This window comes from Acinonyx jubatus, chromosome B1, assembly GCF_027475565.1.
Source record: "Acinonyx jubatus isolate Ajub_Pintada_27869175 chromosome B1, VMU_Ajub_asm_v1.0, whole genome shotgun sequence".
Lineage (NCBI taxonomy): Eukaryota > Metazoa > Chordata > Mammalia > Carnivora > Felidae > Acinonyx > Acinonyx jubatus.
The window spans coordinates 73,667,372-73,678,650 of record NC_069382.1 but is presented as its reverse complement, the minus strand read 5'-3'; the positions used below and the strand labels follow the sequence as shown (position 1 = coordinate 73,678,650).

Here is an 11,279-nt window from a genome sequence, read left to right as displayed (position 1 = left end):
GACTGTCTGGTTTGAAATTCCTAACCAGCCAGTGCCTCTTTCTTAGCCCTTCAAACACAGGACATGTCCCAAGTGTACAGGGCCCCTCCACTTACTGAGATGCCAATCACAGAATTCCTTGTTTATAGGACTCGTGAATTAAATCAGAACCCACTGTGAGATGAAAACAAATGAAGTTTTGTCCCCGCTGTCTTGTCTCTGGAGTTACCACTGCTCGAGGTACAGACTAATCTCTAACACTGATTAGCACATGCCCAGCCTCAGTAAACACCATTTTGCACTAACAAACCCTAAGGGGAAGCTGTTGCCAGCGAAATAAACAACTCATTAGTCTAGGGAAAGGATGGTCAGCAGAGGCGCAAACTCCTAATTTATATTTTTATTTTGTGATTTATTTTCAATCAATCAACAAGTACTCATTGATTGCTTACTACGTGCCCCTCACTGCTTTCATTCTGGGTAGACCAATGCATTGTTTTCAACATGAGTATTGTTGGTATTTAACAACAGCAACAAAAGTTCTTGATTTTTTTTCCTAGTTAACATACACACACAAACACACTCACGCACTCACGTGGAGTCGTGAGTTTCAACTCTTGCTGTGTCGTGAAGGGTAACTTTCCCATTTTATGCCAAAAGTCAAAAGAAAAGTGGGAGTTATTTAAAACCATTCCATTCTAGAGTAAACTTTTTCTGAAGCGTGCTTATTTCATTGGTGAGGCCTCCCCGCAGCACCACGCACTTTCTTTAATGTGCTTGCACTTCATTGTGAGTCGATCTGTTTGCTACATTCCGGCATTACACAGATTTTGAGGCCTTTCATCGTCAGCTGTGCCGGTTGTTTAACCAGTTCAGGGTTCTCCTCTTCAGATAAGAGAATTGAATTCACTGACCTCACTGTTCGCTTCTATTTCTCTCGGTCTGCTAATCTTTAGATATGGTCTTTCATGCTTTGCCCAAGTGCCTGATTCCGATTTGCTCAGCTCTGATCATCAGTGTCTGTACAGAGTCTTCCAGACTGCCCATCTAAGTCCAGCACTCAGGTTCCTCCTTGGCCTTGGCCTGCTGGGCCCCCTGGGGGCTGGCTTGCATCCCATCCCTGTCCCGAAAGCAGAAGAGAACTCAGTCCTGTGTTTCAGCATTCCAGCAGAGAGGTGCAATTCTTATCAGAGGTGGAATGGTGGGCCTTTGTCGTAGGGAAAATCTTTGAACAAACTTCCTTTACACAGAGATGAGTGGAGCCTTGACTAGGAAGAGCTTTAGACAAAAAAAAAAAAAAAAGTGTTTTCTTGTGTATATTACAAAGGAATGGAAATATGAGGAAAGGGGAGTCGGGAGCTCAGAGTCAGGTATAGATCAGAACTTTCTGTAAGGATGGAACTGCTTCATTTCTCTGCTTTTCAGTTCTGTGGCCACTAACCATAAGTGGCTCTTGACCACTTTTAATTTGATTTAATTTTAATTCATTTAAGTTTAAATAGTCACACATGTGACTAGTGACAATCCTACTGGACAGCGTAGATCCAGATGGAGAAGCCCCAGTAAATTCAAGTTGAAGTCTTAGAAGAAAACAGCCAGTGAGAATTTGCCTGTGTGGAGGATGGCTGAAGGCTTTTGGTTTTCCTCCCTGGGTCATGACAGTGCACGATGCAGAGCTGAGAAGGGAAGAGGAGGACATCAGATTTGTAGGACAATGGAAGAGGAAGGCAGGAGGTTGGTTCGGCCCAAGAGAGGGTGAGCAGGGAGTCTCAGGCCAGATATTTCTCCCCCCACATCTCGTCTCTCAGGTTTGCCTCATTTCTCTAAGTCTCTGATGCTTGTGAAGTGTCTGTGGCCCATCAGTTCCCTTGGCTGGTGTGAGAACAGGTGGGGCTGGGAAGGGACGCTGGCAGCCCATGGCGCACCAGCAGCAATTGCTGGATGTGGAGGACAAAGGTGGTGTTTGATCTGCTTTTTACCCACAGGCCTAGGACCCTGCTCTAGCCCAGTGCTGTCTGGGCAGGAGAAATAGTGGAAGAACGTAAAATTGCAGGGGAATGCCAGCTTCACTCTGCCGTCTGTCCTCTCCTTTAACACATGTCCCAAATGGCCACCGTTGCCAGTCATTATCACGTGAACCCTCACATTCATAAACACCTACTGGCTTTGAAGACACAGTGCATCAAAGAGGGGGCATTAGGAGGTAGGGAGCGGTTGTAAGAAAAAAGATTTACTTACAAGTACAGATAGAGCAATGTCTCCAACTTTTCCCAACTTTTTGTGTCGTAAGCATTACCTAGAGCAATAGATGCAGCTGGAAGTTGGTGAATCCAGATAAAGAAATAAACCTATTATTTATAGTTATGGTGTAATTACAAGAATGAACATCTTTTCTCTGGGGTGGAATGGAAAGATGGAGGAGAGAGAATTCTCTTTTCCATTTTGTATGTCTTCATTTTGTACAGTCTGACCCTGAATCAGTTTCCCAGGAAGTGTCTGGTTGATATTGGGGACAGGCAACAGGCCACAAAATAGTTCACTCTGGAAGGCTCTTTGGGTAAGAATAGAAAATTGAAGTCTAAGATGGCATTTCTTGGGGGTACACATCTAATAGTGGGGGTGGAGGTCATGTGTCAATGTTTCGATGAGACTGTGGATCCCAGTGTGAAGAGGGATGAGATAATAGAGGGCTGAGCTCTGTGCTAAGGTTGAGGTCTTATTTAGGGACATTGTGTATAAGATTCCACAGAGCCACGAAATCGGCTATTAGAAGAGGTACAAGAGGATCTTCACTCAGTGTCCAAAAGGGTCTGACTTAGATGGAGCCACTACAAACAGAGGACGGGGAAAGTTAGATGTGGGCCCAGTAGGGTCTCTGAACGTCCGATCTACAGGTTAACGTGGCAAAGTTAGGCTCAAGTAATGAGACTGGGCTTGTATCCTAATGAAGTTTGTGGGACAAAAGCCCCACAGGCTACGGTTCCACCCCAAACTTTGGAGGGTGTGGTAGGCAGGGGGGGAGGAGCTGCTGGACACCCACAGTGCAAAAGCAGCACCCACTCCCTGTAGCCTACTCTGGGGGCAGAAATATTAACCCCCTGAGTAGTGAAAGCTCAAAGTGACCCTAGCAGAGCTAAGGAGGCCTTCCCTTTGGAAGCTGCCGTGCTCTGCCATCACCCAGAAGGTTCTCTCCTCAAGCACTTTGCTTCATTTCTCCTCCTCCGCTTCATCCTTCCTTCTATTACATCCTGAATACTTACAGAGAGGAAATGAGCAGAATCCCTTAACACCTGCGGGGAACTTGCAGCTACAGTGGTTACCCGTGGAGGCAAATCAGTGTGTGTATCCACTGATAAGGGTCCTGAGGTCTGAAAGCAGCAGAGAGAAGCATGAACCTCCCAAGATGCTCCCAACGGCTGGACAAGCATGACTTATCCCCCTTTTGCAGAAGGCCAAGGGCTCCCTCCAGGATGAAGGCCTCTGCTCCTCCTCCCTCTGTGGGGTAATATCTTCTCTGACTCTCAGCTCACAGGATGCTAGTCCCAAAGGGCCTACACAGCTCCAGTTCCTCCTGGACCCTGTTGCTGACAAACAGAGGCTGTCAATTCTGGCCTTCTCCTGAACATTACATTGGCCTAATTATTTTAATTTAAAAAATAGGCAAGTGATGATTACAGCTCTCCCAGCCAATACATAATGGACCCCCAAAGCTAAAGGAGCTGAACTCCACTGTGAATTTTTAAAGGCTTCCTGCCTCAGAATGGCCCTCATACTTGGCTTGGAGCAGGGGCCCCCACTCCCCTTGGGAGGGCTAGTTAACATAGTCAGTGTCAATTCATTCCTTCTGCCTTTTGTGAAAAACCCACCCCATAGCTCTGCCTGAGTCAAAAGGGTTCTGGAGTGCCTACGATTTCTTGCTCAAGAAAAAGAATAGCTTTTTGCATAATTCTGAGAGCAAGCAACACGACTTCACCACATCCTGGAAAATTCCGAGATACACAATGCATAAAATGAATAGAGGTCCCAGCACGCAAGCCGTGATAAGGAGGTGTGTGGCACTCCACAGCCAGTCTCCTGCCTGTGAAGCGACATAAAAGCCCAGTTAGTGCTTCGTAACAGCTGTATTTTTCTTGTCTACAAACTCCAGTTGTATGAAAGTGGAACGCAACAAGGAAACACCGTGTCTGCCAATAATGGAAATTGCTTGAGATTCCTGAGGAATTGGTGAACAAGATGGGGTTGCAGAGGTAGCTTTGGGAGTTCACGTCTTGGCTTGAGATTTTGGACACAGATGTGTAACTCTTAACTCATCAGCCCCAACGAGGGATGAGAGGAAAGTTGGTATGTGTGTGGGGCAGGGGGTGTTGAGGGGAAGGGCATGGGATTTGAAGGTCTGTGGAGGCTAGACTTGCAACATGAGGAGAAACAAAAGGGATAGAATTCATGCCCAACCAAGTATCAGGACCCTCCCTCTCAGGTTCTCCATGGCTCAGCAATGGTCACCACATCATGACAGCTCCTGTTCAGAGGGCCTTAGAAGGGCCAGAGCAGAGACATGTAAGAAGCTAATTGGCTCTTAATCAAGGTGTCCCCCACAAGGAGCCTGTCAATTGTTTTCCCACTGGCAGTTCTCACGCCTTCTAGATCTCTGGTCTCTGGTGAGGAAAGACACAGGGCATGGAATTCACAACAACCTGTGAGGTGAGCATGGGTGGGCATCATTACGTCCAGCTTAACAGATGAAGAAATTAGGGCTTGAAAGGTTTAAGTGTCCACATCTGTGCAGGTAGCACAGAAGCAGCAGAACCATGTCTCTTTTCTTTATATATGAAATTTATTGTCAAATTGGTTTCCATACAACACCCAGTGCTCATCCCAACAGGTGCCTCCTCAAAATGCCCATGACCCACTTTCCCCTCCCTCCCACCCCCCATCAGCCCTCAGTTTATTCTCAGTTTTTAAGAGTCTCCTATGGAGAACCAGGTTTCAAACCTGAGCTATTAAAAATCCCTCTCACTTTATTACCTGCACTGCCTCATCTATGGGTGTGCTGGTTTCTAGTCAACTCACCCATTTGGCCTCTCCCTTGCTTTGCCCTTCATTGTGTCCATCTGGCTCCTAAAACCCCGCTTGCTTCAGCTCCAGTGTCCACAATGTGCTCACGTTTCTATTTATAGGAATGGCTTCAGAGACGTTGCTGATAAGTGCTGGTTTCCCAAGTTTCCAAACTTGTGACAATCTGCCTGCTCTCTGACCCAAGCTTCAGCCTGCACCAGGTCTAATAGTCTCAGAGTTTTGCTCTGTCTCTGGGCTTCACTGGCCATGTTTGCTATAGGACTGTCCATGAAGCTGGGTCACGTTTGCTGGGAGCTGGGCCAGACAGCAGGTCATTAGCCAATAACTGCTCCATTGAGATGTTGGACCAGATGGGAGAGGTAAAGTCAGAGCCAGGAAATGGAGCCAAAGGTGCATCAGGTGCAAGCTCAGGAGAGAAGAAGCATCAGAACCCGGGCAAAGGTCAGTATGGTGAAAGCCAAGGGGAGATGCCAGGCAAAGGCAGATAAAATAGGGGTAGTTCTGGTGTTAACTCTATGACCACTGGGCATCTACCCATGGGATGTCCCTTGAAAGCACAGCCAAGCACGTTTTACTAATGTTTTAACCATATTACCTCGGATGAGATATAGTAAGGCCAGATTCACATCAAGAGAGAGAAGCTGGAGAGTCTTTGATAGTTATACTCACAGTTTCCTGGGAAGAGCATAGTGCACCACTCAGGACCACTTGGGGAAGCACCAGGGTCAGTCACAAGGCAGAGAGAGAAAACAGAACTGTGGGAAAGTTCCACATTCTTGTGGTTTCTGTGGGAAGGAATAGGTGAAACGAGGTCAACCAGTCTAGGATTGCCTAGTTGAGTAACCAGGCTCTGGGGCATCGGGGCTATCCGTGATCATCTGGTCCCTGCCCTGGGGTGATTAGCACAAGTGTATAACAGTCTGGAGTGAAGAGCCCCATAAATGAGGTGGTTGGGGTTGTGAAATTAATTGTCTGCTTAAGAAGGGTACCTGACAAAACTCTATCCAGGCCCTCAAAACTGGGTCAGAACAGCCTCTGTACAAACCATATCACAACTGTGTTGAGATGAACTCTGAAGGAGAGTTTTTGGTTTTATAATTACAAAAGTAGTACACGGAGGTTGAGAATTCAACACACTGAAAATGGATTTTATTTATTTAAAATTTCTTAATGTTTATTTTATTTTTGAGAGAGAGAGACAGAGACAGAGACAGAGACAGAGAGTGAGTGGGGAGGAGCAGAGAGGGAGACACAGAATCCAAAGCAGGCTCCAGGCTCCAAACTGTCAGCACAGAGCCTGACATGAGGCTCGAACTCACGAACTGTGAGATCGTGACCCAAACCAAAGTCAGACGCTTAACCAACTGAGCCACCCAGGCACCCATGTAAACAGATTTTAACAGTGAGTCCCGAATATCACAGGGAGATAAATTTAATAGATAAATATGTATTTTTCCAGAACTTTGGCTGTGCCCATAAGAAATGTGTACCCATGAACGTGCACATTACTCACCCATATATGCATTGTTTTGTAGTTTATAATAAAGATAAAATAGGATCCTACTATGGTATAAATTTATTTTTTGGGCATGGTAATATAACATGGACCTTCTTCCGTGTCATGACATGAAAGCAACAGCATTTTTTTTTGATGGTTGCATAATATCCCACCATATAGATCAACCATAATGTATTGTAAATTATTCTACTATCAATTAATATTTATGTTGCTGTCAGATATTTCCTAATACATTGATTCAGTAAACATTGTACATGCTTGCATGACTTTTCTGAGGACAAAATTCCTATAAGTGAAATTTCTGAAACAAAAATGATATGCATTTTAAATTTAATTAGAAACTATTGAGTTTCTGAAAATATTTCACCAGTTTATATTCCCACAACAGTTTGTGACCACATGAGACACCATTGATCTCCATTTTTCCAAACTAACTGGTGAGAAATGTGTCTCTGTTTTGGTTTGTACATATCTGATCATTAGGGAGGTTTGTGGGTCTTCTTAAAATACTTATTGCTATTTGAATATTCTCATCTATAAATGAATTCTCCAGGTCTTTTCCCCATTTTTAAACCTTTTTTTTAATTTTAAGACTTAACTTTTTATTATTATGTAGATTACAAATATTTTTATAGCAAACCTTATCATTTGCTTTTCATTTTATTTACAAGTTTTTTTTTTTTCCTGTATAAAAACTTTTCTGGGGGTGCCTGGGTGACTCAGTGGGTTAAGCATCAGACTCTTGATCTCGGCTCTGGTCACGATCTCATGGTTTGAGGGACTGAGCCTCGCACTGGGCTCTGCACTGACAGTGTAGAGCCCGCCTGGGATTTTTCCTCTCCTCTCTCTTTGCCCCCTCCACCCACTCATGCCCTCTCTCTCTGTCAAAACAAATAAATTAAATTTTTAAAAAAAGTGTCTATAATAAGCCTGTCCATATTTTCTTTTCTGGTTCCTGTGTTTCTTGTCTTGTTTAGAAGTCTTTCCCATTGAGGGTTAGGCTGGGCTATGCAATGTTTCTAACAATGATACACTGATGAGGAATGGTTTCTGCTCTCCCAGAAGTCTCCTGCTGCTAGAGGGCTGGTTAGAGATGCTGGAAGCACCAGTCACTGATTGGTTCTTAACTATTCATGTGCTATACCTCTTTGGGATTCTGATAAAAGCTATGGACCTCCCCCCCCCCACACACACACACAATTTTGACTATGATTTCAAAGGTTTTATAGACTACCTAAAGTCTATCATGGAGCCCTGTTGATTCCTCCTCAGGTTAAGAACACTCCTGTATACTGCATTTATAAATATCTGATCTAGGTAAATGTTTCAAATGATTTCTACCATCAAATTATTATCTTGACTCTCCCTCCCTGTAAAACTTTGCCTGGGGAGCTCTTTATGCAACACCCCATTGTCCACCCTGGATAGTCATGACCTCCTCATGACCCCAAATGTTAGGGTGAATGTCATACCAGCTCAGCATCAGGAACCCAGCCCCTTCCCAGCACTACAGTCTCCCCCACTCCACCCACCCAAATGGGTGAGAACACCCAAGTGTTCTCTTGGATCACTCTGACCTCACACCTGATTTCAGACCCAGAAAGATGATACTGGTACTTCTACACACTATACACTGAGATGACTGAGGAGGGGTGAGAGGTTTGCCGAGAGAGATGCCAAGGGCTGCCAGAGAATCGTCAAGGACTGTAGAATCTACCTATCTTCAGAAAGCTTGTGATGAAGGACAGTACATTTAGCAACCAGATATTACAAAGGCTCTCGAGGGGAAAAGTGAGGAAGGTGGAAGTTCAAGATCTTTTCTGGGAAAACCAACAGTTGACATTGGGGGAAAATGTTCAAGGACCTCTCCAGAGTGTTGGGCCTCCCCAAGTGCCAGAAGGAGAGGAGACCCATCATGGGGACCTCGAGTCCTTGCACACCTAGGAACTTCAAAATAGATGCAAACATCTTCTGCAGTGATTCCTCTCTCTGGTAGAAAACTTCTGGGCAAAGCCACTAGGTACTTTCACGGGAGCATGAAGCGGCTGCTTTTAGCTTGTGAAATGTCAAATTTAAATGGTTCTGATTGCTTTCCACAGGGCTTCAGTGGCAAAAGGCTCAGCTCAGAGCTTGAAGACCAGCACATTCAACACTTGAATTTAGGAATATCCTCTAACCACTCCACCCTCCAGAACAAGAATTCAAATCCTATCTGAAACAGGCTCCAGCCCTCTACTGATGTGTTTCTCCTGGGCCTCCCTTCTCCACTTTGGATTTCCTTTGGTTATCTGGTCTTCTGTACGCAACAAATAAAACATTTGTTTGACTATTTGTGCCTCCAAACATGCTCACTCTTTTTTCTTCTTATTTTACTTATTTATTTTAATGTTTCTTTATTTTTATTCTTGAGAGAGAGAGTGTGTGTGTGCATGCGTGTGAGTGGGAGAGGGGCATAGAGAGGGAGACAGAGGCTCCAAAGCAGGCTCCAAGGTGACAGCAGAGAGCCCAATGTGGGGCTTGAACTCATGAAGCATGAGATCATGACCTGAGTCAGTCAGAGCCATCACAGCCCAACCGACTAAGCCACTCAGGCGCTCCGCCTTTTTTTTTTTCTTTCTTATTTTAGATAGATAGAGTGCACGTGAGTGGGGGAGAGGGGCAGAGGGAAAGAGAGAGGACCTTAAGCAAGCTCCATGCTCAGTACAGAGCCCAAAGTGGGGCTCGGTCCCACAACCCTGGGATCATGCCCTGAGCCAAAATCAAGAGTTGGACGCCTAACCAGCTGAGCCACCCAGCACCCTTATACTCACTCTTGATCATAATCCTCCCAGAGAAATAATTAGGCCAGATTCAACTCTTAGAGAAGTGTGGGGAATGAGCCACCAAACCCAAAGGAATGCAGATCAATCCAATTTTAGCCATAGGCTTTATTTCTCCCAATTGGCTATATTTGTTTAATCTTCCATTTCTCATAAAAAATTCAAGTGAAAAGGAGGAAGATTACTACCCGTAAAAGAGATCTAGATGAAGCAGAGAAGGGCTGCTTGAGTCCCAGGCATAAACAGCTGACTGAGGGTGGGGGAACATTTTTCTAAACCTGATTAGCATCTAGCCCATGCATGGTACCAGAGAAAAGCCTGAGCTGAGCATAATTCCTGTCCTCAAAGAACTTTCAGTTTAAGTTTCTACTGACAGAAATACATGGGCAAAACAATGGCTAAATGCCATCCAATGTCCTCTTAGATAAAGCATTTGCTCCATGCATCAAACATGTAGCAGGGTCCATATATACATAAGCCCTGCTGGGAATATGGTCTGGAAGGACTGCTGTTTTTCTACTTTCCTGGGCACTACATCTTGACAGTAATAATGAAGTTAATATCTTAATCTTCATATTTATTTATTTTTAAAGTTTATTTATTTATTTTTGAGAGAGAGAAAGAGAGAGAGAGGAAGACAGAGAATCCCAAGCAGGCTCTGCACTGTCAGCACTGAGACCTATGTGGGGCTCGAACTCACAAACTGTGAGATCATGACTTGAACTGAAATCAAGAGTCTGACACTTATCCAATTAAGCCACCCAGGCGCCCCAATCTTCATATTTATAATCAGTGCCTGAAGTTGTTGTTTAATCTTGAGATTTTTTACTCTAAGACAAAAAGACAACCACTGAGCCCACATTCTAGAATGAGAAAAAAAAGTTTTTTTTCAGGTCTCTAATTTTTTTTTTCAGTTTTACTATTTTTTTAAACATTTATTTATTTAAACTCAAGTTAGTTAACATAGAGTGTAGTATTGGTTTCAGGAGTAGAACCCAGTGATTCATCTCTTACATACAATACCCAGTGCTCATCCCAAGTGCCCTCCTTAATGCTATCACCCATTTAGCCCATCCCCCCACCACCTCCCCTCCAGCTACCCTCAGTTTGTTCTCTGTATTTTTGGTTTGCTTCCCAGTTGTTATATTTAAATTTTTTTTTAATGTTTATTTATTTTTGAGAGAGAGCTCAAGTGAGGGAGAGGCAGAGAGAAAGGGAAACACAGAATCTGAGGCAAAATCCAGGATCTGAGCTGTCAGCACAGAGCCTGATGTGGGGCTCGAACTCACAGACCGCGAGATTGTGACCTGAGCCAAAGTGGGTTGCTTAACCAACTGAGCCACCCAAGCATCCCATGAATGAGAACACTTTAGAAACACATATTACTCCAGTGTTTGTTCACATACAGTTATGTAGACCGTATCTTGAAGATCTGATATCAGTCTCTAATTATTCTTCCTCAGGGAACATACATAGACCTGTAGTTGGTGAGTCAGAGAATAGTGTCTTTTCTGTCTGATCTACAGTCCTCTTCATGGAGATTTTGCCAAACCCCCCTTTCACACATCCTATGATATGGTTATCTTGTAGAGATCTCAGCTGGACTATCTCTTTCTTATTAGCAAGAAATCTTGAGTTTCACCTTACAATCACTGTCAACTAATTGTTTTAAAGGTCAGTCTTTCTAAAACCTCTACGAAATTCTGCTTGTCCACAGCTCACCCCTTTCTCTCCCTTTCTCAGGGTCTGTATTCTCTTTTCACCCTCTGCTACACTCAGTGCTTTCCACGCTGTGAAGATGGAAGAGAAGTTTCACTTTTTTTTTTGGTGGAAAACGTCACTTCCCACTTGGATATAAAATCAAAATTAATTTCCTCAACTTCCCC

General features: G+C 44.2%; 1 long non-coding RNA gene across 1 annotated transcript; it reads right to left on the bottom strand.

The window, feature by feature from the left end:
• Window positions 1–371: 371 nt before the first annotated feature.
• Window positions 372–4,875, bottom strand: LOC106983206 (uncharacterized). Its single transcript, XR_001431486.3, has 3 exons — window positions 3,240–4,875; window positions 2,218–2,275; window positions 372–1,655 (listed from the first exon to the last, which is right to left on the bottom strand). It is a non-coding gene; the product is annotated as an uncharacterized LOC106983206 (long non-coding RNA).
• Between the last annotated feature and the right edge of the window lie 6,404 nt (window positions 4,876–11,279).